The sequence below is a fragment of the Cornus florida genome, unplaced genomic scaffold (assembly GCF_030987335.1).
Source record: "Cornus florida cultivar Cherokee Brave unplaced genomic scaffold, ASM3098733v1 CherokeeBrave_3.0.0_Hap2_Chr01, whole genome shotgun sequence".
Taxonomy (NCBI): Eukaryota; Viridiplantae; Streptophyta; class Magnoliopsida; order Cornales; family Cornaceae; genus Cornus; species Cornus florida.
The window spans coordinates 82,861,850-82,889,257 of NW_026775571.1; the positions used below are offsets into that span (position 1 = coordinate 82,861,850).

Genomic DNA, 27,408 nt, shown 5'->3' on the forward strand with positions numbered 1-27,408 from the left:
AGAACATAAACCCTAATTTTTTAGAGAGAGAAAATATATTCCTTTTTCCTTCTACTAAAAATCACACTTAAAATATACATACACCATGTATATTTATAGGCAACATAAAGGTAAAGAAAAGGAAACAACGAATCGTTCTCAATCTCTAATTTACATGTCTCAAATCTAATATGATTCCAATATTAAGTTGGGCTATGAGTGAGAATCCATTGGGCCTATTATTTTATTGGCTACAATGAATTAATAATTGGCCCGGTCCACGGACTCAATTCAATTAATTCATAAATTAATTTCTACTCCACTAAAAGAAATTAATTGAACTCCAATTAAATAATAAATAACCTCTAAGTCAATATTACACTTTGACCCCTCTATGCATAATTAGTTATCGGATAAATAAAGCCATCAATCCGACTACTTAATTAATATATTTATTTTGGTACCTTTGATTATTTCTGACTCGATCACAATAAAACATTTGTTTGACAAAAATAATAATTTAAATAAATAAATATATAATAAATCATTTTGTCTAAAAATACACGAAGGCCTTCGAATTTACATTGTGATCAACCATAATCAATACAAAATAAATACAAGTAACAATGATACAAATATTGAAAATATAACCCTCTAACTATTAATTACATAACTACCCAAAGTGTCGGTCTAAGGATCCCAAAGAATCCACCGAACAAATCAAAGTAATTATTAATTAATAAAAGAGTCTATAATTTTTTCATACTTAAGAGTCAAATGCCATGACGGTGATAGGGAGCAATTGCATATGACGGCTCTCGCAATATATCTCAACCTAACGTGGATCCAGTTCAAATCTTAATTAATTATGAGTCCATCCATAATTACCGACTATGAACCATTTATGATTACTATTTATATATCATGCATTGATTGCCATCACAAACATATATATAAATATCTCTTGTAATCAAATGGACACTATCAATTCTATAATGAATCGAAATACAATACATTGAATTCACCAATTGTATAAAACATAAATATTTCATAAACGTCAGGAACATATGTCACTTTAATCCAAACAGGAATTTGCTATGCCAGGGCATATAAATCCTAACAATAATAATAATAATTGACAGCTGAGCACTGATAAGTCTTGGTTCTGGCTAAAAGAAAAAAGAATGAGGAGTTCCTCTTTACAGATAAACCTCAATGAGTTAATTGGGATCCTCTCTACAAATATTTTTCGTTTACCTACAGTCTTATGCTCGAGCTCCCTCTTTGCGACCTCGAGTAGGGGGCAAAATGTTGATATACATGTCACGGCGTCTGCTTAAGTGACATCATCTCTGAAAATAAGCACACCTGGCCAGTACTTATCTGGCGTGCTCCTGAAAGGATAGTATCCTTGAGCTACTCATCCTATAACTGAACTCACTGGTCGAGGAAGGGGTTGCTACCCTTCCTCTTCTGTGGACGCGCCCCGCTCCAGTCGGATGGGCCCCTCCTCCCCTCTTTTACGAGGTTGCTTCCTGCAGGCGTAACCTCGGGCATTTTTCTCTCGAGCTTCCTTTAACTGTAAGGACCTCGAGAAGCAGAGCTCGGCTAGCTCACATTTATCAAACTGACTTTTCTATTGAGTTCCCCTCTGATAGCCTACATTTATTAAGCTGATCTTTTTACTGAGCTCCCCTCTGATAGCTTACATTTATGAAGCTGACCTTTTTACCGAACTTCTCTCTGATAGCTCACATTTATCAAACTGACTTTTCTATTGGGCTCCCCTCGGCTAGCTCAAATTTATGAAATTGTCTTTTCTACTTAACTCCCCTCGGTTGACTCATATTTACAAAATTAGCTCTCTGAGGAACTCCCTTCGATTAACCCATTCTTCATAAAGCTAACCACTCTATCGAGTTCCATTCGTTTTACCTCATTTACAAAAACTGACTTTTTTACGAATTCCTTTCAGTTAGTTCATTTATTCGCAAAGTTGAGTTCTCTAGCAAGCTTATTTTCATAAAGTTAATTTAGAGCGTTTCTCTCGATCAGCTTGCCCTTTGTGTAAATCTCCTCACTTTTATATGACTCGTTTTTGTAAAACGCCCGTCTCTGATGAGCTCTCCTCGAGAAAGCTCATCTCCTCAAATTTGACTTCTTTGGCAAATTCATTTCTGTTAGACAAACTTGTCCCTCTAATGAGCTTTCCTTGAGGAGTTCATTTCCATACTTCTTTAAAGAGTTCATTTAGCTTACCTTTGTAAACTCATCTATTTTATAAGCTTTCCTTGAGGAGTTCATTCTCATACTCTCATAGGGAACTCAGTTAGTTCACTTATATCTTTAAAGAATTCCCTTCTCTACCTCAGTCTTTTGCTCGAGCTCCCTCCTCGCAGCTTTGAGCTCTCTCCTCGCGACCTTGAACAGGGGGGCAAAATGTTGATATACGTGCCACGACGTCTGCTTGAGTGGTACCATCTCTAAAAATAAGCACACCTGGCCAGTACTTATCTGGCATGCTTCTGAAAGGACAGTATCCTCGAGCTACTCGTCCTATAACTGAATTACTGGCCGAGGAAGGGGTTTCTACCCTTCCTCTTCTGTGGACGTGCCCCGCTCCAATCCGATAGGCCCCTCCTCCGTGACTTGTTGAGCGATGAACAGATAGCCTTGTACCGTGAAGCGGTTCTCGTAAGAGTATGCGGCTCTTCTCCTCAGTTATATTTACACATAACATAGTGTCTATATATATATGTTTATATATTTATGGTGCTAATTAATTTAATTTGGTGTTTTATTATAGGGGTATGATTTTCCAAAATATCACCCCCACAAGAATTCAGATTCGGTCATTGGTTACTGTCGTTCATCAATTCAGCAGTACAATAAAATGAATGTATGCAAGTTTTTTTTTTATTCTTTTAATTAATATATGTTAAAATTCACATTACCCTTCTTTTCATATTGGAAAATTTCTTTGGTACTAGGGGACAAATTATGAGTTTGTGAGAGCTGCGGAGGCAAACATTGTGGGTGTTAATTTCATCTTGTGCCTTACTTTTGAGGCGAAGGATAAGGATGATGCTGATGGTCAGTCTAATATTTTTCGTGCTAATGTGTTCGAGAAAAAGCAACCAATCCGCGTGGTGAAGACTCATGAGGTAAAATTAGCTTTTTTTTCTTTTCTTTTTTTAATTATTTTTTTTTATTATACCTCATTTATAAGTTATAGGTTGAAAATTTAGGATATTAGATGCTATCAAGGATTCTATATATATATATATATATATTGAAGTTGATTGCAAGGATATTATCTCTTTTGCATTATAGTGTGAATTTTAGAAAAAGCATTACAAGGGTTCCAATCAATTCAAAAGTTCTTCAAAAAGAGGAACTAGAATATGATGAGAATAACATGTCTAATTTAGTCCAAAGCTTATGTCGATGCAACATAACTCTTATTTTGTTTTATTGTAAGAAATAAAAGGGTTCTAAACACTTAAAACTTTCTTCGAAAGAAGAAATAGGATGAATATTAAGAAATATGATGTCTAATTAGTTGAAAGCTTATGTCCGTGTACCACAACTCTTAGCATTTTTCCAATAAAAGTATTGTTAAGAACATTAGGTATTAGGTATTAGTTTTTTTTTTTTTAGTAAGTAAAACATTAGATATTAGTCTGTAGAGAAGAATATTGAACCCCACAAACTATTAGTTATTTTGATAACAACCAGCTTTTTTAACAGTAACTCGGAATTACTCAAAATTTTGCAATTACCATACTATAAATAGAATGTAGTCATGTGCAAAACTCATGGCATATAGTATTATCATTTTCACCATTATACCTATCCTATGCACCATTATGTTCTGGATTGACATCAACTACCTATAAACGCCAACTTAAGTTGGAGCATAACGAATGGGTTACGTTTTTCGCTTTCAATGACGAGCGCTGGAAAGGTAGTAGCGGTAACCTTAGTTGTACTGAAATTGACTGAGCCAAGTTTTGGGGAGCGCTATAGAGGTTTTTGGACTAATGATGGCGAGTTGGAGATGCTATCTCAACAGGAGGATTCATGACCTTTATAAAATAGAAGGCGACGTAAGGTAGAATGTGGAATGTGGTTTTGGAAGAGGAGATGGTAAAAGAAGTGGATTCTATTTTGGGTGTTAAGAAGGGGGAAATTTTGGTGATCGGTGGTTGGTTGGTTTTGTTCATTTGGGCTTGTTGGTTTCTAATAGTATGTGTCTCGACACATTTGACCACCTTTTTTTTTTTTTTTTTTTTTTTCTATGAACTTTTTTTCCTACATAACGTTGGATTGTAAAATATGAAGGATTAGTACCGAGCTTTGGGAATTTTGGACCGATACTTATAATTTGTTGTACTATTTAAGTGAGTCTAGGCTTCAGTAGCCCCTATTTAAATCAGGACGAGATTGTGGAATGGATCGATTCTTGGATTGAAATACTATCCCACGCCTTATGGTTTGTGATAATATATGAACATTTATCATTTTAAATTTGTATAATTGCAAATACTTATCAATTTTTTTTTTTTGTATAATTGCAAATATATTGTCATTTTAAAAATATCTTCTAAATCCAATTTATATACATACAGAATGCCATTGTCCTTGTTATCTCCATATAAGCAATTGTAGCGTGACCATACCTTTATTGTGTTTTATTTTTATCTGGTAGAGACTGCTATGTCATAACTCTCTCATGCCTTGTTGTTTGGGATCTTGATGATTGACTTGGAGTGAAAAAAAAAAAAAAAAGGACGATTTTCAGTTGAGTTTTAATATTGGCTGAAGCAGTTGGATAAAAAAGGCCATCCCTAGTAGAAGTGGTAGAATTATTCCTAGTATTTCAACTAACCCAGAGAGATAGTGTTACATTATTACAGTGAATATGTGACCTAAACGCGATTTGATTCAATAACATCGGATGAGGTTATTGAAAATGATATTAAAAAAAAAAAAAAAAAAAGTTAAATACAGTATAGATGAAATGGCTTGTAATAGAAAAGTTTGGAGCGAGAGAATTCATGTGGTCGACCCCATTCATATGGGATTAAGGTAAGGATGATGATGATGAATCATGTGAAGTGCCGAATGCTTGAGGATGAGGAGTGTAGCGAAGCTTTACACATTTACGTTGATTCAGTGAAAATTATTACTTTTGATTCGTCTCTTAAATTTTAATCATTATGTTTATTTAGTAATTCTTTTGGATTATAATGGTTGTTTATTTATGCCTTTTGTGTTTTTTGTGCACTTTCTCATACTCAAGTAGTCCTATAAAATGGAATTCTAGGTATGTTGATAACCAACAAAAATGTTCTGGATTTGGATTTCCATCTTGACAAAGTTATCAAAGATCATACCAATGGTTAAATAATCCAATTAAGTTTATTGGTCTAACAATTTCGCTATATGCCCCTATTTTAGGTGGACTTGGTACATTTATCAGATGTGGTATGTGAGTTGAGTGTAGGATATCAAATCTTCCAACCTAAGAAAAGTGCAATAAGGCTAAAAATTCTCATATATTGAATTATACTCTTCGAAGTAGAATAAGTTGTTTTAGACAATGTAGACGAAAAGGAACACAACGAGGTAGTTTAATGTACATATTTTTGTTACTGATATTTGTTTAGTGCATCTCTAACCACAAGTGTTGGACAAGTGTCCCATATTTCCATGTTGGATTATTGTGTCTGATCTTCTTGCATTTTTTGTGAATCTCACATACATATTTTTGGGTGTTATTTGCAGGCGATTGAAGATGTATTCATGTAGTAGTGTGAGGTGGTATTTATTTCCATTTGGATGAAGTGGGGCTGTAAACTTCATAATTGTGGCTTTAGAACATTGGATATAACACACACACACACACACACACACACACACACACTATAAGGTGGTTTGTGAGCTTCCTAAAAGCTATGTGTTGACAATTAATAATGGTACTCATGTCTCCCTTGTGAGATTATGCATATTACTTGGAATTTTTTTTGTTTTTATTTTTTGTAACAATATGGCTAGAGGTTATGGGTGCATGTAATTGAATATGATCAATTTTTGGATATGAAGTGAATTCACAGCTTGGTTCTTGCTTTTGTGCCTGAAATCTTTGGAGATGGTCTGAAAGTATATAAGGTTGTGTTCGGCTGCATGGGAATTTGATAAAATTTTGGTACAATTTTGTGAGTTACTTCTCTCTCTAATTTCACAAACTCTAATTTTATGTAACCGAACATAGCCTAATGCCTTTTTTGGCTGTGTAATTAAAACAAATCAGTGGTTATGCTTAGGAGGGAATGGCTGAAATAGAATTGGTAAGACATTTCAATCTCATAGAACAAACTATAAGAGACATTGATACTATCAAATTCCTCTTGCTAGGTGGCAATCTTATTGTGAGACAAACAAGAAAAAATGTGCATAGGATTAAGCGGGGTTGATCTGATCAATCAACCGGTTAGTGGTCCATCGCTATCAAGTCGTTACTTTCGAAAGAGAGGTCAATGGGTCAGTGGTCCATCGCTATCAAGTCCCTACTTTCGAAATAGAGGACAGGGTGCAAGCCTTGGTGGAGGCATAAGGGTGTGAGTACAAATTAAGAAAATAGAGAGGTTGATTAATGATAGCAAAATTTATATGAGGTAGGAGTAATTTACAATTTTGACAATATAATTTTATTGATATTCATATTATACACACAAGGAAAAAAAATTATGAGAAAGATGGTGATAATGAATCATGTGCGGTGCTGAATGCTTGAGGATGAGGAGGGTAGCAACACTTCTAGACATTTACGTTGATTCCGTGACAATCATGACTTCTGATTCGTCTCTTTAATTTCAATCCTTATGTTGATTTTGTAATTCTTCTGGATAATAATGGATGTTCTTTGATGTTCGCCACCATTTTAGTCCATTGTCTAGTACAACATTGAAGTAATGTTGTATTGGACGTTTATAATTCTCTCACTTTATGTAATTTCTAATTTTTCTCATATATTTTTGTTATTATTCTGTCATCAAATTTATGTCTTTTGTGTTTTTTGTGCACCTTCTTGTACACAAGAAATCCTATAAAATGAAATTCTAGAAATGTTGGTATTCAACGTAAATGTTTCGGATTTAGATTTCAACTTTACAAAGTTATCAAAAGAACTGTACTGTTAATCAATCCAATCAAGTTTATGTGTATAACAATTTGTCTATATGCCCCTATCGCCAAGGTGACTCAGTACATATATCAAATGTGGTACGTGACTGAGTGTAGGATATCAAATATTCCAACCTAAGAAAATGGCAATAAGGCTAAAAATTCATATATATGGAATTTTCTTATCTAGAGTAAAATCAGTCGTTTGAAACAATGATGTAAAAGAAAAGGAACATAACAAGGAAGTTTTATGAACAAATACCTTAAATGTTAGTATTTGATATAATAGTTTAGTGCATCTCTAACCACAAGTGTTGGACAAAGTGTCCTATATTTTCTTGTTTGATTACAGTGTCTGATTTATTTTTTTTTCCTAGTTGGTACTCACATACATATGCCTCCACCGAGGTTCGAACCCTTTACCTCCTTCTAAAAAATAGGAAACTGATACCACTAAGCCACTGGCCCGTTAGCATGTTTGATTACTATACTTCATGTAATTTCGTGAATCTCACTTACATATTTTTGCATGTTATTTGCAGGCGATTGAAGATATTTTTTTGAAGTAATGTGAGGTTGAATTCATTTCCAATTGGACGAATGTAAACTTTATAATAGTGGATTTAGAACATTGGATTGCTCTTCATTCATAAAATGTGGAATTGTATCAATGCCATGGATTGGGTTGAAATGTGAATTGAATTTCGTAATATCCCCCAAGTATGATCCCGGCAACCTATAATTCCTAAGGTGTGATGTATGGCTCAAGGGAGTCCAAAGTTAACGCCTTATGCATCTTCTACTAAGCCTCCATGCTCATCCTTTCCTTAAACATTTTTTAGGTCACGGCAAGGACGTAGTTGATGACGGACCTCCACGAGTGTAGTTGTAGTTGACGGAAACTATCTTTTCTAATTTTTGTATCAATGCCTATTGCTTGGCGAGTAATGTAATTCATTTATATTATTCTTATAAAAGGCATTGTAATCAAGACTTTAAAAGGTATGGATATTTTGGTCTTTTAAGCAATTCTTTAGGATTAAATGGGATTTTGATAAAGTCAAAGGGGATAGCAATGTCTTTTTACAGGTAAAAAGTGGTTTGACACTACCGAAAAGTAATTTTTGGGGTGTGAGTGAAAAACGGACTAAACATTTGTAATATAAGTGATATTAATTTTAGAAAGATATTTCAATGTGATATTTAGTCAAATACGAGAAAATACAAGTAAAATTATTGAGCTCCAGAGGTTGTGTGGCCTAAGCAATAATATAATTCTCATATCTATCTTGGGCGTATGTGTGAATTTCTTAACTGGGTGGGTTCACTTTAATTACCCCATGTTTCTAAAAGCGCAAAATCCAAGCCAATTATATGCACCGCCCACGCAGAGGAGCCCAGAAGGAGAATATATATATATATATACACAGAGAGAGAGAGAGAGAGAGAGAGAGAGAGAGAGAGAGAGGGGGGGGGGGGGATGATCCATCTCCATATTACATGTCAGTCTCATGGTTGGTGCCAGTAGGGTCAGGGCCGGACCTGGGTCTAGGCTGTCCAGGCGGTCGCCTAGGGCCTCCAAATTTGGGGGGCCTCAAATTTTGGCCCAACCTATATACTTATACTAGGACTCAAAATTTGGCCCCAAAAAACGTTTGGGTTTATGGGCCCAATTTTGTTCAGTTTGGCTCTTTTAGCCACTGATTTTCTTTACCCATTTTTATCTTTTTTGAATCAAGAAAAAAAATGAAAAAACGATCTGTGTTCTAGGGCTCCTGTCGGCTGTCGCTCCTCGAAATCGAAGGATAAGATTTGGGTTTGTGTTTCCAATCTGAAAAAACAATTTTGTTCAGTTTGGGTTTGGTTTTTTATCACATGAGCAATATTATATTAAAATTAAAAAATAAAATAAATATCTTATTTTATTTTATTTTATATTATATTTGCGGTCAATTATTGCTCATGTGATAAAAAAAATAAAAAAATAAATAAAATTAAATTAAATTAAAGAGAATCAAAATGGAGAATCAGACTACAACCTCCATTGATTTATTAGGTTAAGGAAAATATGAGAATAATCAAACATTGTTGATTTTTGTCAAACAATTATGGACCACTTTTTTTGCTTTGCATTGAGGTAATATCTAATATTTTATTTCAGCAACCTGAATCAATTCATTTCACTGCATTGCATTGAGGTAATCTATATTTTATTTCAGCAAAACAAATATTTTTTTTATAACTTCTATTTCTGTTTTATTTTATTTTATTTTGTAAATTATGTCTACAAGAAAATTTGAATCTGGGCATGAAAAAAAAAAAAAATAAATAAATAAAAAAGAGAGAGAAGAAGAATTGATTCAATCTGAGAAAGGTGTTATTCATAAGTTTTTTTAGGAACAACACACAAATAGAGAGTTTAGTTGAAGATTTGGTGAATGGAGAACATATGAATGGAGAAAATCTTAATGAACATGGAGATTTATTGAATGAAGATAGGAATGAGAATCAAAATGAAGAAAATGTGAATGAACTTGAAGGTTTGGTAATGAAGAACATCTTAATGAGAATGATAATCTTTCCTTGAACATTAATGATCCATCAAATTGAAAAAAGATTGATAAAAAAATTGAGAAATTTATTAGTTGAAAGAGGTCCTCCAAGAGATGCTAAACTTGAAGCTTTTCAATGTTGAAGTTAATCAAATCGTACTTGCAGTCTGCGATAACACAAGAGAGATTGAATGGATTGGTTATCTTATCTATTGAAAAAGATATATTGGAAAAACATGATTGGAACACTTTAATTGATAATTTTGCACCTTAAAATGAAAGATTAGATTTACTTTAATGAAAATTTGCACTGTTATAATTTTTTTTTTTTGTGTGTGCATAAAACATTATGTATAAAGGACCTCACATTTAAAGTTCGCCTAGGGCCTCTCAAGATTTTTTCAATCTCAGGGCTAACCCTGGTTAAGGTTTTTTTTTCTGTTGTGCAATCGTATGGCTCCTTCTGTCTCCCTTGTCACTTCTGAACCACCACAAAAGTCTTATGGACAAACAGGAAAGGGGTTGAACATCCGTGACGTGTTGACCGATGAACAGATAGCCTTGTACCGTGAAGCGGTTTTCATAGGAGTATGTGTCTCTTCTCCTCAACCCCATCGTTATATTTAAACATAACATAGTGTCTATATATGTGTATATATATGGTGCTAATTAATTTAATTTGGTGTTTTTATTATAAGGGTTTGATTTTCCAAAATTTTACCCCAACAAGAATTCAGATTTGGTCATTGGTTATTGTCGTTCATCAATTCAGCAGTACAATAAAATGAATGTATGCAAGTTTTTTTTTTTTTTTCTTTTTCTTCTTTTAATTAATATATGTTAAATTCACATTAGCCTTCTTTTCATTTTGGAAAATTTCTTTGGTACTAGGGGACAAATTACGAGTTTGTAAGAACTGCGGGGGCAAAGGTTTTGGGTGTTAATTTCACCTTGTGCCTTACTTTTGAGGCCAAGGATAAGGATGATGCTGATGGTCAGTCTAATATTTTTCGTGCTAATGTGTTCGAGGGAAATCAACCAATCCGCGTGGGTAAGACTCATGAGGTAAAATTAATATATCAGATGTACATTAGATTCTGTTATTACTCGTTTGGGGAAAGGAAGTTATGGAGATTTTATTTGTATGTGTATCTATATATGTATATTTATGGAGTTCAACAGCTGATTGTCTAATTCCCATTTTTTTTCATGTGTTTTTATTATTATTATTTTTTTAATTTTACCTCATTTATAAGTTATAGGGTGAAAATTTAGGATATTAGATGCTATCAAGGATTCTATATATATATATATATATTGAAGTTGATTCCAGGATATTATCTCTTTTGGATTATAGTGTGAATTTTAGAAAAAGCATTACAAGGGTTCCAATCACTTCAAAATTTCTTCAAAAAGAGTAACTAGAATATGATGAGAATAACATGTCTAATTTAGTCCAAAGCTTATGTCGGTGCAACATAACTCTTATTTTGTTTTATTGTAAGAAATAAAAGGGTTCTAAACACTTAAAATTTTCTTCGAAAGAAGAAATAGGATGAATATTAAGAAATATGATGTCTAATTAGTTGAAAGCTTATGTCCGTGTACCACAACTCTTAGCATTTTTCCAATAAAAGTATTGTTAAGAACATTAGATATTAGTTTTTTTTTATTTTTTTTGGTAAGTAAAACATTAGATATTAGTTTGTAGAATGGGTTACGTTTTTCGCATGCAATGATGAACGCTGGAAAGGTAGTGGCGGTCACCTTAGTTGTACTGAAATTGGCTGAGCCGAGTTTCGGGGAGCGATATAGAGGTTTTTGGACTAATGATGGTGAGTTGGAGATGCTATCTCAACAGGAGGATTCATGATCTTCATAAAATAGAAGGCGATGTGAGGTAGAATGTGGAATGTGGTTTTAGAAGAGGAGATGGTAAAAGATGTGGATTCTATTTTGGGTGTTACGAAGGGGGAAATTGTGGTGATCGGTGGTTGGTTGGCTTTGTTCATTTAGGCTTGGTTTCTAATAGTAAGTGTCATTAAATTTTTTGACAAGTATAGAATGTGTTATTTAATGAAGACTGTTTTATTCATGAGTTCACTATCTTTTATGAAGTGAAGATTTGAGTAAGGAGAATTACTCATATATATGAAGATTTGAGTAAGGAGAATCACTCATATATATGAAGATAAAGACTTTTTAGCTGGAAATGAGGGAATTTAGGTTATAGATTTAGGTCAGTGTCTCAACACATTTGACCACCTTCTTTTTTTTTTATAAACTTTTTTCCTACATAACGTTGGATTGTAAAATATGAAGGATTAGTATTTGGGAATTTTGGACCGATACTTATAATTTGTTGTGCTATAAGCGAGTCTAGGCTTCAGTAGGCCCTATTTAAATCAGGACGAGAATGTGGAATGGATCGATTCTTGGATTGTGCCTTATGGTTTGTGATAATATATGAACATTTATCATTTTAAATTTGTATAATTGCAAATATATTATCATTTTTAAAAATATCTTCTAAATCCAATTTATATATGTACAGAATGCCATTGTCCTTGTTGTTGTCTCCATATAAGCAATTGTAGTGTGACCATGCCTTTATTGTGTTGTATTTCTATCTGGTAGGGACTGTTATGTCATAACTCTTTCATGCACTGTTGTTTGGGATCTAGATGAGATTGACTGGAAATAATAATAAAAAAAAGGACGATTTTCAGTTGTGTTCCAATATTGGCTGAAGCAGTTGGATAAAAAAGGCCATCCCTAGTAGAAGTGGTAGAATTATTCCTAGTATTTCAACTAACCCAGAGAGATAGTGTTACATTATTACAGTGAATGTGTGACCTAAATGCGATTTGATTCAATAACATCGGATGAGATTATTGAAAACGATATTAAAAAGTTGAATACAGTATAGATGAAATGGCTTTTAATAGAAAAGTTTGGAGCGAGAGAATTCATGTGGTCGATCCCATTCATATGGGGTTAAGGTAAGGATGATGATGATGAATCATGTGAAGTGTTGAATGCTTGAGGATGAGAAGTGTAGCAAAGCTTTACACATTTATGTTGATTCAGTGAAATTATTACTTTTGATTCGTCTCTTAAATTTTAATCATTATGTTTAGTTAGTAATTCTTTTGGATTATAATGGTTGTTTATTTATGCTTTTTGTGTTTTTTGTGCACTTTTTCATACTCAAGTAGTCCTATAAAATGGAATTCTAGGTATGTTGATAACCAACAAAAATGTTCTGGATTTGGATTTCCATCTTGACAAAGTTATCAAGGATCATACCAATTGTTAAATAATCCAATTAAGTTTATTGGTCTAACAATTTCGCTATATGCACCCTATTTTAGGCGGACTCGGTACATGTATCAGATGTGGTATGCGAGCTGAGTGTAGGATATCAAATCTTCCAACCTAAGAAAACTGCAATAAGGCTAAAAATCCACATATATTGAATTATATTCTTCATAGTACAATCAGTTGTTTTAGACAATGTAGACAAAAAGGAACATAACGAGGGAGTTTAATGTACAAATTTTTGTTATTGATATACTTGTTTAGTGCATCTCTAACGACTAGTGTTGGACAAGTGTCCCATATTTCCATGTTGGATTATTGTGTCTGATCTTCATGCATTTTTTGTGAATCTCACATACATATTTTTGGGTGTTATTTGCAGGCAATTGAAGATGTATTCTAGTAGTAGTGTGAGGTGGTATTTATTTCCATTTGGATGAAGGGGCTGTAAACTTCATAATTTTGGCTTTAGAACATTGGGTACTTGTTATATATATATACACACACACACACACACTAAGGTGGTTTGTGAGATCCCTAAAAGCTATGTGTTGACAATTAATAATGGTACTCATGTCTCCCTTGTGAGATTTTGCATTTTACTTGGAATATTTTTTGTTTTTATTTTTTGTAACAATATGGCTAGAAGTTATGGGTGCATGTAATTGAATATGATCAATTGCTGGACATGAAGTGAATTCACAGCTTGGTTCTTGCTTTTGTGCCAGAAATCTTTGGAGATGGTCTGAAAGTATATAAGGTTGTGTTCGGCTGCATGGGAATTAGATAAAATTTTGGTTTAATTTTGTGACTTACTTTTCTCTCTAATTTCACAAATTCTAATTTCATGCAACCGAACACAGCTTAAGGCCTTTTTTGGTTGTGTAATTAAAAGAAATCAGTGGTCGTGCTAAGGAGGGAATGGCTGAAATAGAATTGGTAAGAGATTTCAATCTCAGAGTACTATAAGAGACATTGATACATCAAATTCCTCTTGCTAGCGATGCTTTGGTGGCATCTTATTATGAGACAAACAAGAAAAAATTTGCACAGGATTAATAGAGGTTGATCTGATCAACCAACGGGTCAATGGTCCATCTCTATCAAGCCCCTACTTTCGAAAGAGAGGACAGGGTGCAAGCGTTGGTGAAGGCATAAGGATGTGAGTATCAATTAAGAAAAAAGAGAGGTTGATTAATAAAAGCAAAATTTACATGTGGTCGGAGTAATTTACCTAGTGAAATTTTGACAATATAATTTTGTTGATATTCATATTATACACGCACGGAATTTTTTTTTTTTTTTTTTGAGAATGATGGTGAATGGTGATGATGAATCGTGTGATGAGGAGGGTAGCAACACTTTTAGACATTTAAGTTGATTCGGTGATAATCATGACTTCTGATTCATCTCTTTAATTTTAATCCTTATGTTGAATTTGTAATTCTTTCGGATAATAATGGATGTTCGATATTTTGATGTTTGCCACCATTTTAGTCCTTTGTCCAGTACAACATTGAAGTAATGTTGTATTGGAAGTTTATAATTCTTTCACTTTATGTAATTTCTAAGTTTTCTCATATATTTTTGTTATTTTTCTTTCATCAAATTTATGTCTTTTGTGTTTTTTTGTGCACCTTCTTGTACACAAGGAATCCTATAAAATGAAATTCTAGATATGTTGATATTCAACATAAATGTTTCGGATTTAGATTTCAACTTTACAAAGTTATCAAAAGAACGGTACTGTTGATTAATCCAATCAAGTTTATGTGTATAACAATTTGTCTATATGCCCCTATCGCGAAGTGGACTCAGTACATATATCAGATGTGGTACGTGACTGAGTGTAGGATATCAAATTTTACTCACATACACATGTCTGAGGTTCAAACATTTTACCTCTCTTTGAAAAGTAGGAGTCTGATACCGTTAGGCCACTGGCTGTTAGTATGTCTGATTACTATACTTCATGTAATTTTGTGAATCTCACATACATATTTTTGCACGTGTTATTTGCAAGCGATTGAAGATATTTTTTTGAAGAAGTGTGAGGATGAATTCATTTCCAATTGGACAAATGTAAACTTCATAATAGTGGATTTAGAACATTGGATTGCTCTTCATTCATAAAATGTGGAATTGTATCTATGCCATGGATTGGGTTGAAATGTGAATTGAATTCCGTAATATCCCCCAAGTATGACCTCGGCATCTTATAATTCCTAAGGTGTGATATGTGGTTCAAGGGAGTCTAAAGTTGACGCCTTAGACATCTTTTACCGAGCCTCCATGCTCATTCCTTCTTTAAACATTTTTCAGACCACGACAAGAACATGGTTGATGACGGACCTCCACGAGTGTAGTTGTAGTTGACGAAACTATCTTTTCTAATTTTTGTATCAATGCCTATTGCTTGGCAGGTACTTTAATTCGTTCATATTATTCTTATAAAAGGCATTGTAGTCAAGGCTTTAAAAGGTATGGGTATTTTAGTCTTTTAAACAATTATTTATCTCCTTGATTCCGTCTGTTTATGGAATCCTTGTGTTTATGGAATCCTTTATCTCCTTTTTGATCAATTTGAATCTAATTTTATTAGTGCGGTTCATTATAGAATTTTGAAAATTTATGGATCGCTTGAAATAGGAGACTTTCCCCTTACCTTATTGGCATAGACAAAAAAGGCAGGATAAATTGGATAATCAAGGATTCAGAACTAAAACCTCCATTCTTTTTCTGATTATGAAGATCTCATCAAGTGTAAATGGTTGTGTTCCAAGTATATACATATTATATATGGTACGATAAAATCATAAAAACAGTACTGATGAACAATAAGGAAAATTACAAAGTTTTTTTTTTAAATATTTGCGGTCAATTATTGCTCAAAAAAAAAAAAAAAAAAAAAAAAAAAAACATGAAGAAGAAGAAGAAGAAGCTAACTAAAAAATTAAATTAAAGATAATCAAAATGGAGAATCAGACTACAACCTCCATTATTTTTTCTGATTAATTAGGTTAAGGAAAATACGAGAAGAATCAAACATTGTTGATTTTTGTCAAACAATTTTGGACCACTTTTTTTGCTTTGCATTGAGATAATATCTATATTTTATTTCAGCAACCTGAATCAATTCATTGCATTGCATTGCATTGAGGTTATATCTAATATTTTATTTCAGCAACCTGAATAATTCATTGCATTGCATATTATTGAGGTAATCAATATTTTATTTGAGCAAAACAAATATTTTTTTTATTTCTTTAACTTCTATTTCTGGTTTTTTTTTTTTTTTTTTTTTTTTTTTTTTTTTGTACAAGTATATCTCATTCTCATCTAATCGTTGGTGCCAGTTAGGGTTAGGGTTTTTTCTGTTGTGCAATCGTTTGGCTTCGTCCGTCTCCCATATCACTTCTGAACCACCACAAAAGTCTTACGGACAACCAGGAAAGGGGCTGAACATCCATGATGTGTTGACCGATGAACAAATGGCCTGGTACCGTGAAGCGGTTCTCGTAAGAGTATGCGTCTATTCTCCTCAACCCCATCCTTATATTTAAACATAACATAGATAGTGTCTATATATATATATGTATATATATATATATGGTGCTAATTAATTTAATTTGGTGCTTTTATTACAGGGGTTTGATTTACCAAAATTTCACCCCCACAAGAATTCAGATTCGGTCATTGGTTACTGTCGTTCATCAATTCAGCAGTACAATAAAATGAATGTATGCAAGGTTTTTTTTTTCTCTTTTAATTAATATATGTTAAATTCACATTACCCTTCTTTTCATATTGAAAAATTTCTTTGGTACTAGGGGACAAATTATGAGTTTGTGAGAACTGCTGGGGCAAACATTTTGGGTATTGCTAATTTCATCTTGTGCCTTACTTTTGAGGCCAAGGATAAGGATGATGCTGATCGTCAGTCTAATATTTTTCGTGCTAATGTGTTTGAGGGAAATCGACCAATCCGCGTGGGTAAGACTCATGAGGTAAAATTAATATATCAGATGTACATTAGATTCTGTTATTACTTGTTTGGGGAGAGGAAGTTATGGAGATTTTATTTGTATGTGTATCTATATATGTATATTTATGGAGTTCAAACAGCTGATTGTCTAATTCCCATTTTTTTTCATGTGGATTTCTTTTTCTTTTTTATTTTATTTTATTTATTTTATACCTCATTTATAAGTTATAGGGTGAAAATGTAGGATATTAGATGCTATCAAGGATTCTAGATATATATATATTGAAGTTGATTCCAGGGATATTATCTTTTTGGATTATAGTGTGAATTTTAGAAAAAGAATTACAAGCCCAATCACTTCAAAATTTCTTCAAAAAGAGTAACTAGAATATGATGAGAATAACATGTCAAGAGTAACTAGAATATGATGAGAATAACATGTCTAATTTAGTCCAAATCTTATGTCGATGCAACATAACTCTTATTTTGTTTTAGGGTAAAGTACAATAACACCCGCTGAGACTTGACAAAAGGACACTCAGAGGAAATTTATCTATTTTTTGAACAAAGACACCCCCTGAAGGTTCAAAAGTGGACAAAGACACCCCTTTACATGAGAAATTGACTAAATTATCCTTTGACCATTTAGGAGACTTTTTTAACTTTACAATTTAATAAATTGGACCAATCTACCCTTAAAAACAATTTATGCATAAAAAAAAAGTAAAAAAAAAAAAAAAAAACTTTTTTTTTTTTTTTTTGTTATTTACTTTATAAATGTCCAAACTTCTTAAAAATGTAGACATCTAAAATAATTTTGTGATCCAATACATATATTTCAAATAAATTATATTTTGTTATTACTTCTTCTCTTTTTCTTTTTTATTTTTAAATTAAGATGCTTAATTCTTTCATCTAAAAAAATTAAACCAATCTCTTTTCCTTAAAAGTAAAAAATATGGTACCAGTATAACTTTATGCATCTTAAATTATATATCAAATATTATGTATTTCCCAACATAAAAGGGAAAATAATAATAATAATAATAATAATAAAACAAAAGGAAAAATAATAATAAAACAAAAGGGAAAAAAAAAAAAGAAAAAAAAAAGGCATGCATAAAGTTAAGATGGTACCTATTTTCTTTTATGTTGGGAAATGCATAATATTTGATATATAATTTAAGATGCATAAAGTTATATTGGTACCATATTTATTATTTTTAAGGAAAATAGATTGGTTTAATTTTTTTAGATGAAAGAATTAAGCTTCTTAATTTAAAAATAAAAAAGAAAAAGAAAAGAAGTAATAACAAAATATAATTTATTTGAAATATATGTATTGAATCAAAAAATCATTTTAGACGTCTACATTTTTAAGAAGTTGGGACATTTATAAAGTAAAAAAAAAAAAAAAAATTTACTTTTTTTTTATGCATAAATTATTTATGAGGGTAGATTGGTCAAATTTATTAAATTGTAAATTTAAAAAGTCTCCTAAACGGTCAAAGGGTAATTTTGTCAATTTTTCATGTAAAGGGGAGTCTTTGTTCATTTTTGAACTTTCAGGGGGTGTCTTTGTCCAAAAAACAGGTAAGTTTTCTATGAGTATCATTTTGCTAAACCTCATGGGATGTAACTGTACTTTACCCTTTGTTTTATTATAAGAAATAAAAGTGTTCTAAACACTTAAAACTTTCTTCGAAAGAAGAAATAGGATGAATATTAAGAGATATGATGTCTAATTAGTTGAAAGCTTATGTCTGTGTACCACAACTCTTAGCATTTTTCCAATAAATGTATTGTTAAGAACATTAGATATTAGTTTCTTTTCTTTTTTTTTTTGGTGAGTAAAACATTAGATATTAGTTTGTAGAATGGTTTACGTTTTTCGCTTGCAATGACGAGCGATGGAAAGGTAGTGGCGGTCACCTTAGGTGTACTGAAATTGGCTGAGCGGAGTTTCGGGGAGCGGTATAGAGGTTTTTGGACTAATGATTGTGAGTTGGAGATGCTATCTCAACAGGAGGATTCATGATCTTCATAAAATAGAAGGCGATGTGAGGTAGAATGTGGAATGTGGTTTTAGAAGAGGAGATGGTAAAAGATGTGGATTCTATTTTGGGTGTTACGAAGGGGGAAATTGTGGTGATCGGTGGTTGGTTGGCTTTGTTCATTTGGGCTTGGTTTCTAATAGTAAGTGTTATAAATTATTTGACTAGTATGTGTTATTTAATGAAGACTATTTTATTCATGAGTTCACTATCTTTTATAAAGTGAAGATTTGAGTAAGGAGAATTACTCATATACATGAAGATAAAGACTTTTTAGCTGAGAATGAGGGAATTTAGGTCAGTGTCTCAACACATTTGACCACCTCTTTTTTTTTTTTTTTTTTTCTATAAACTTTTTTTCCTACATAACGTTGGATTGTAAAATATGAAGGATTAGTACTGAGATTTGGGAATTTTGGACCCATACTTATAATTTGTTGTGCTATTCAAGTGAGTCTAGGCTTTAGCACGTCCTATTTAAATCAGGACAAGAATGTGGAATGGATCGATTCTTGGATTGAAATACTATACCACGCCTTATGGTTTGTGATAATATATGAACATTTATCATTTTAAATTTGTATAATTGCAAATATGTTATCATTTTTAAAAATATCTTCTAAATCCAATTTATATACATATAGAATGCCACTGTTGTTGTTGTCTCCATATAAACAATGGTAGTGTGATCATGCCTTTATTGTGTTGTATTTCTCTCTGGTAGGGACTGCTATGTCATAACTCTCTCATGCCCTGTTTTTTGGGATCTAGATGATTGACTTGAAGAAAGAAAAAAAAAAAAAAAAAAAAAAAAAAAAAAAAAAAGGACGATTTTCAGTTGTGTTCCAATATTGGCTGAAGCAGTTGGATAAAGAAGGCCATCCCTAGTAGAAGTGGTAGAATTATTCCTAGTATTTCAACCAACCCAGAGAGATAGTGTTACATTATTACAGTGAATGAGTAACCTAAACGCGATTTGATTCAATAACATCGGATTAGGTTATTGAAAACGATATTAAAAAGTTAAATACAGTATAGATGAAATGGCTTGTAATAGAAAAGTTTGGAACGAGAGAATTCATGTGGTCGACCCCATTCATATGGGCTTAAGGTAAGGATGATGATGATGAATCACGTGAAGTGCTGAATACTTGAGGAGGAGTGTACCAAAGCTTTAAACATTTATGTTGATTCAGTGACAATTATTACTTTTGATTTGTTTCTTAAATTTTAATCATTATGTTTATTTAGTTATTCTTTTGGATTATAATGGTTGTTTATTTATGCCTTTTGTGTTTTTTGTGCACTTTCTCATACTCAAGTAGTTCTATAAAATGGAATTCTAGGTATGTTGATAACTAACAAAAATGTTTAGGTCAGTTATATTGACTTATATTCTTCAGAGTAGAATCAGTTGTTTTAGACAACGTAGACAAAAAGAAACATAACGAGGGAGTTTAATTTACAAATTTTTGTTATTGATATACTTGTTTAGTGCATCTCTAACCACAAGTGTTGGACTAGTGTCCCATATTTCCATGTTGGATTATTGTGTCTGATCTTCATGCATTTTTTGTGAATCTCACATACATATTTTTGGGTGTTATTTGCAGGCAATTGAAGATGTATTCAAGTAGTAGTGTGAGGTGGTATTTATTTCCATTTGGATGAAGGGGCTGTAAACTTCATAATTGTGGCTATAGAACATTGGATACTTGTTATATATATATATACACACACTAAAAGTGGTTTGTGAGCTTCCTAAAAAGTAAAAGCTATGTGTTGACAATTATTAATGGTACTCATGTCTCCCTAATGCATATTACTTGGAAATTTTTTTGTTTTTATTTTTTGTAACAATATGGCTAGAAGTTATGGGTGCATGTAATTGAATATGATCAATTGCTGAACATGAAGTGAATTCACAGCTTGGTTCTTGCTTTTGTGCCTAATATATGAACATTTATCCTTTTAAATTTGTATAATTGCAACTATATTATTATTTAAAAAAAAATCTTCTAAATCCAATTTATATACATACAGAATGTCATTGTCCTTGTTGTCTCGATATAAGCAATTGTAGTGTGACCATGCCTTTATTGCGTTGTATTTTTATCTGGTAGATGATTGACTGAAATGAAAAAAAATAAAAAGGACTACGATTTTCAGTTGTGTTCCAATATTGGCTGAAGCAGTTGGATAGAAAAGGCCATCCATAGTAGAAGTGGTAGAAGTATTCCTGGTATTTCAACTAACCCAGAGAGACGGTGTTACATTATTACAGTGAACGTGACCTAAATGCATTTGCTTCTGATTGTGTGATTTTTTTTTCCAGCTAGGGTAAGTTTGGCCTTCATCCAGGTGCGGAGCTAGGATTTTTTTCAATTCAGAGGGGCACAGTTTTTTTTTTTTTTTTTTTTTTTTTTTTTTTTTTTTTTTATTTTTAATTTCAACTATATTCTTGAAGAAATTGAGAACCTTTGCCCAAGACACTGATATATCACACTACCACATAGTCATTATAGCATGTCACCTTATGTATATTCTCTTATGTCTCAATAATGAAATAAGAACAACATCTTCATGTACTGGAAATGAGAATGTTAAGATAGATTAGTGGAGTGACCATAGTTGTTAAAGGCGGGCCTAGGCTCCAAAAAAGCCCCAGGCTCGTCAAGGCTCAGCTAGAGCGCCTCAACCTACTACAGGCAAGGCCCCTTCAATCAGGCTCACATAAAACCCTTAGGCTCATGCTTTTTAGTAGGCTCTAGGCTCAAAAAAGGGGCGCCTTGTATTTTTTAATCATTTATTCATATCATTTTCTTTTTTACTTATTGACTACTAAATTAAATGGTTCTATATCATATACTGTATTGTTTAACCTTATGAAATATTTGACAAAATTCATAAATTTATGGTTCACTACTTACATTAACTGCAATTACAGCTTGATTATGAATATATATATATAATAATATATGCATAATTATATACACACACCTTACTTTGATCAGGCTCACGCCTTATACTGTGCCTTGCGCTTAGGCTCCAGGAGGCCTTTGGTGTCTTAGTGCTCCTTAAGCCTTTAACAACTATGGGAGTGACTGGAAGAGATGGAGTTATTAAGGAAAGTGAGAAAAAATAGGTGTAGCACCCATTAGTGAGGAAATCTAAGAAAAGAGACTTAGATGGTTCGGACACATACATTGAAGACCTAGAAATGCGCTGGTCAAACGAGGAAGACTGGTGATAGTAGAAGGTAAGAGATTGAGAGGGGGAGCAAAAATAACATCGGATGAGGTTATTGAAAACGATATCAAAAAGTTAAATACATTATTGATGAAATGTCTTGTAATAGAAAAGTTTGGAGCGATTTTCTCTCTCTTAATGATCGAATTAAGCCCGTGCATCTTTCTTAGAGCACATCTATTCTATTTGAGTTTCGCACTTCCTACTATTCATGTGGTCGACCCCATTCATATGTGATTTAAGTAAGGATGATGATAATGAATTATGTGAAGTGCTGGAGTGTAGCAACACTTTACACATTTACGTTGATTCAGTGAGAATAATTACTTTTGATTTGTCTCTTATAATTTTGTGTATTTAGTAATTCTTTTGGATAATAGTGGTTGTTTCATACTCAAGGAATCCTATAAATGGAAGGTATGTTGATAACCAACAAAAATGTTCTGGATTTCCATCTTGACAAAGTTATTAAAGTTCATACCAAGGGTTAAACAATCCAATTAAGTTTATGGGTCTAGCAATTTCGTTATATGCCACTATCTTGGATGGACTCGGTGTAAGATTATTTATTTAATTGTGGCCCACATGATTTGGACATGTGACATATTACTTGGTGGCTAAGTAAATAGATATCAATTAATATTATTTATTTATGGTCAATTTATAATTACCTTTTTGGTTATTACTTATTGGAGAAGTGTTTTCCTTTCTTATTCCTTACTTTGATGGAAAGTAGAATTATGTTACTATAAGGAAAACTGGTCATCTCTCTGCCTTTATAAAAGTGCATATACTCCATCAATTATGTACAATTAATGAAACAACACGTAAAAGTTTTATGTGTGCAAAAGGCCAAGAGAGAGAAACCAGTTTCCACCTTTGCCTGTTGATCAGAGTTGCAGATTAGTTCGTGGTCAAAGGATCTGGACGTTGGACTTAATCTCAACAAGAATTGATATCGTGAATCGAGGTATTTATATCTAACTAATATTTATTTATGCATTATAGATATGTGAAAATCATGAAGTTCTAAGATATGGGATTCATGTAAATTTGTGATTAATGGCTTAACACGAATTATTATAGTTTACATGTGGTATCAGAGCTAACGGTTTAGGAACTCATTATTTTTCATTAAAGTTGCATAAATAATATGTATAAATTTAAAATTAAATGATTGTATAATCCATTATTTTAGAATCGTATGTTTAGATCAGTTTGTGTGGGTTAGTAGTAAATATAACTTAATGATGAATTAATTACTGTCTAATTTAATATTCATATTATGTGAAGATTGGTAGCTACTAAAGTGGCCCAATCATAATGATTGATGAATATTAATTTTTGTAATAGACATAATTAATCATAAATTAGTTACTATCTAATTTAATATTCATATTATGTAAAGGTTGGTAGCTACCAAAGTGGCCTAACCATAATAGTTGATGAATATTAATTTTAGTAGTAAATATAATTGCAATATTTCATGAATTATGATACTTATAATTTTTGTGATATTCATGAATATTGATTTTATTTAATTATGAGAAATAATTCCTCAAAGGGAATTGATTTTCAAGTAATTAAATAAAAATTAAAGGGTCGTATGCATTTTTTTTTAATTAGGTAAATATAGGATATCCAAAGGTAATATATTTGTTTAATTAAATAATGAATCACCAATAAAGGTATACATATAAATACATGTAAGCATCATTATTAGTATTTTATAGTTGCCACCCTAAGGGGTACTATAGTTATACATTGTATTTATATTTTTAAGTTATACATACGTGTTGTTAACTCAAAGTATTATTGTTGTTAAGATTTTATCTTATTATATTTGTTTTATTACATTCCTTAATGCGCATGCTACATCTGTTCTGATTCTCAATATGATTAACTTCTCATAATGAAATGAGTAAGTTGAGTTCAAAATTTAGATGTGTTAAATCTTAATTTAACATTTTAAATTAAGAAACTTACTGTTATTACTGATAAAAACAGTGAAGAAGAAAAGATTCTCCATAAAGCTTGGGAGAGATCGAACAGATTAAGCATTACGGTTATGCGAATAATTGTTCCTCATAGTGATAGTGCTAAGGAATATTTGATTATAAGAATGTTTTCGTGTTATAAATAAATATCTAAAACGAAAATTATTAATTGATATAACTACTATAGATTTTTTGTTGTACTCGTACCATGTATGATCGTATTTTTAGATGACTAATGTTGCTGCAAAATTGAGAACCTTATGGATGATTGTGAATGGGAATTTTCTTATTCAATTTATTCTCAATTTCTTGTCTATTCAGTATGGGTCATTTCGAATTAACACTATTAAGACAGGTGGAAAGTGATTTAATTGACCATTATGTTAATTTATGAGAAGACAAAACTTAAGTAGCAAGGTAATCATTATGTTTATCTGACGACTCAAGAAGTTAGAAAAAAATTTGAGAATAAGTCAGAAAAGGCAATAAGTGAGCAACACCCAAAATTAAAAGATTTAGGTCAATCTACTAAAAAAAAGTAATGTAATAATGAAAAAGTGTCATTAATGTATTGAACACTTTTTGAAAGATTACATGACATATTCGAAAAAGAAAATTACGCTTTTGGCTTTTGTATATTGCGAATTACTTGTTGAAATTCTTTTTAATACATGATAGGTTGACTTAAGTACTATTTATGTTTCTAATAGATGCAAGAATTTTTTATGACCTAAACCACAAATTCAAATAAGAATTTCTTATTTATGATAATTGGGAAAAAGTTTTGTTGAAACCATTGTGACACTATGTTTAATGTTAGACAATGGATTTTATTTAAATTGTTTTAAAATTTTTATGTTTATTTTCTCATAATTTGATTTTATTTCAAAAACTTTATGTTAATGGTTTTTCATTTAAATTTGGTAATGATATTTATTTAAGAAATTATAATTTGTGAGTTATGGTATTATTGTTAATGATTTTTGTAAATTCAAATTTGATGGTTTATTTATTAAAATCCTTTTGATCTTGTATCATAATGTTAGAATTAAGCGTAACTCAATTAATAGAAAATTTATCTTTGGCATAAGAGACTAGGTCAATATCCAGTGAAATGTTAGGAAAATTAGTAAAGGATGTGATTATTCTGAATCTAAACTTTACTGTTTTTGATGTGTGTGTAGATTGTATTAAGGGTAGACAAACTAAACGCACAAAGAAATGAGCCACAATAAGTACATAGCTTCTTGAAATTATTTGTATACCTTCTGATGTTCCATCTTTTGGAGGAGAAAAGTATTTTATCGCCTTTATAGTTAATTTTTCATGTTATGGATATATCTATTTGTTGTATGAAAAATCTCAAGTAGTGGGTACTCTTGAAGTATACATAAATGAGGTTGAAAAACAACTAGATAGAAAGTGAAAATCATAAGGTCATATAGAGGTGGTGAATATTATGTAAAGTATGATGAAACAGGTTAATACTCTAACCGTTTGTTAAACTCCTTGAAATGTATACCATTTGTGTTCAATACACTTTGTTATATATGCCACAGTAGAAGCGTGTAGCTGTAAGGCGTAATCGTACTCTTATAGAATTGGTTAGGAGTATGTTAAGTAATTCCTCGTTATACATAATGTTGTGGATATTAAGTAATCTAAAGGGTACAAGTTTTACTATCCGAAACATAGTACGATAATTATTGAAACCGGTAATGTCAGATTCATTAAGAATGGTGAAATCAGTGGGAGTGATAAAAATAAGAATTTGATCATTTCAGAAGTTAGGGTACAAATATCTTTATCCATAACTTATAAAGAAATAATTGCTCCTTCAGTTGTTGAACCGTATGACAACGAAGAATAATTAAATGATCAACAACTCTATAATGAGATTGTCACCAATGAATAGATTGTAGAAAAATCATAAGGAATAACATTAAGACGATGTTAAAGAGAAAGAAGATCTGTTATTCCGGATGACTATGTGATATATCTGCAAGAATCTGATTTTGATATATAGTAAGATATATACGGATCCGGTTACATATTCACAAGCCATTAACAGTAATGATTTTACTAAATGGATTAGTGTCATGAATGAAGAGATTATAAAGAAATCTTCTATTTAGTATTTAAGAAGGAATCTTTTAAAATATCATGGCATTAGTAGCTTATTATGATTTAGAGTTACATCAAATGGATGTGAATACAATTTTTATGAATAGGATTTTATAAGAGGAAGTCCATATGAAACAACTTGAAGACTTCATATTAGAGGGTAAATAATTTAAGGTCCGTAAACTTAAGATGTCAATATATGGATTTAAACAAACTTCCTAACAATGGTATATTAAGTTTAATGATACCATTATTTCTTTTGATTTTAAGAAAAACACTGTTGATCAGTGTATATACTAGAAGGTTAGTGGGAGTAAGTTTATATTTCTGATTCTATATATTGATGATATTTTATTTGTTAGTAGTTATCTTAGTTTATTATATGAAACTAAAAGTTATCTCTAAGAACTTTGAAATGAAATATATGGATGAGGCATCCTATGTGATAGGAATAGAAATATTTCATTATAGATCACATTGATTTGTTTTTAGAATTGTCTCATAAAGCATATATTAAAAGAGTTCTAGAAGATTTGGTTGGAGGAACAATATTATGAAAAAGTGCAAAGTAATTTAGAATTACTTTGTCTATTATGAAATTTTAATTTGTAGCATGCTTTGAGGCTATAATTTATGGTTGCAGAATTTATTTCAGGACTTGGAGTTATGGGTACCGTTTTCAGATTGCTGAAAATTTATGCTACAATTGTTGATCTTCTTGTATGAAAAATGATAGGTATTCTAAAGTTGAAATACTTTATCATTAAAGAAGATATTTAGAAACAACGAATGTCTACTGAAATTATAAGTACACAACTTATGATTGCAATCCATTAATGAATGGACTACCATCCAAGACATTTATGGAACATGTTGAAAAAATGGGTCCTAAATGTAGTCAATGATGATTATTTTTTAATTGTGGATTGCTTAAATAGTGCTTATATATATTTGACATT

At 31.6% G+C, this 27,408-nt stretch overlaps 1 long non-coding RNA gene across 1 annotated transcript; it reads left to right on the forward strand.

The window, feature by feature from the left end:
• Positions 1–2,604: 2,604 nt before the first annotated feature.
• LOC132303256 (uncharacterized) lies at positions 2,605–6,108 on the forward strand. Its single transcript, XR_009481156.1, has 4 exons — positions 2,605–2,679; positions 2,786–2,878; positions 2,970–3,143; positions 5,770–6,108. It is a non-coding gene; the product is annotated as an uncharacterized LOC132303256 (long non-coding RNA).
• The last annotated feature ends 21,300 nt before the right edge of the window (positions 6,109–27,408 follow it).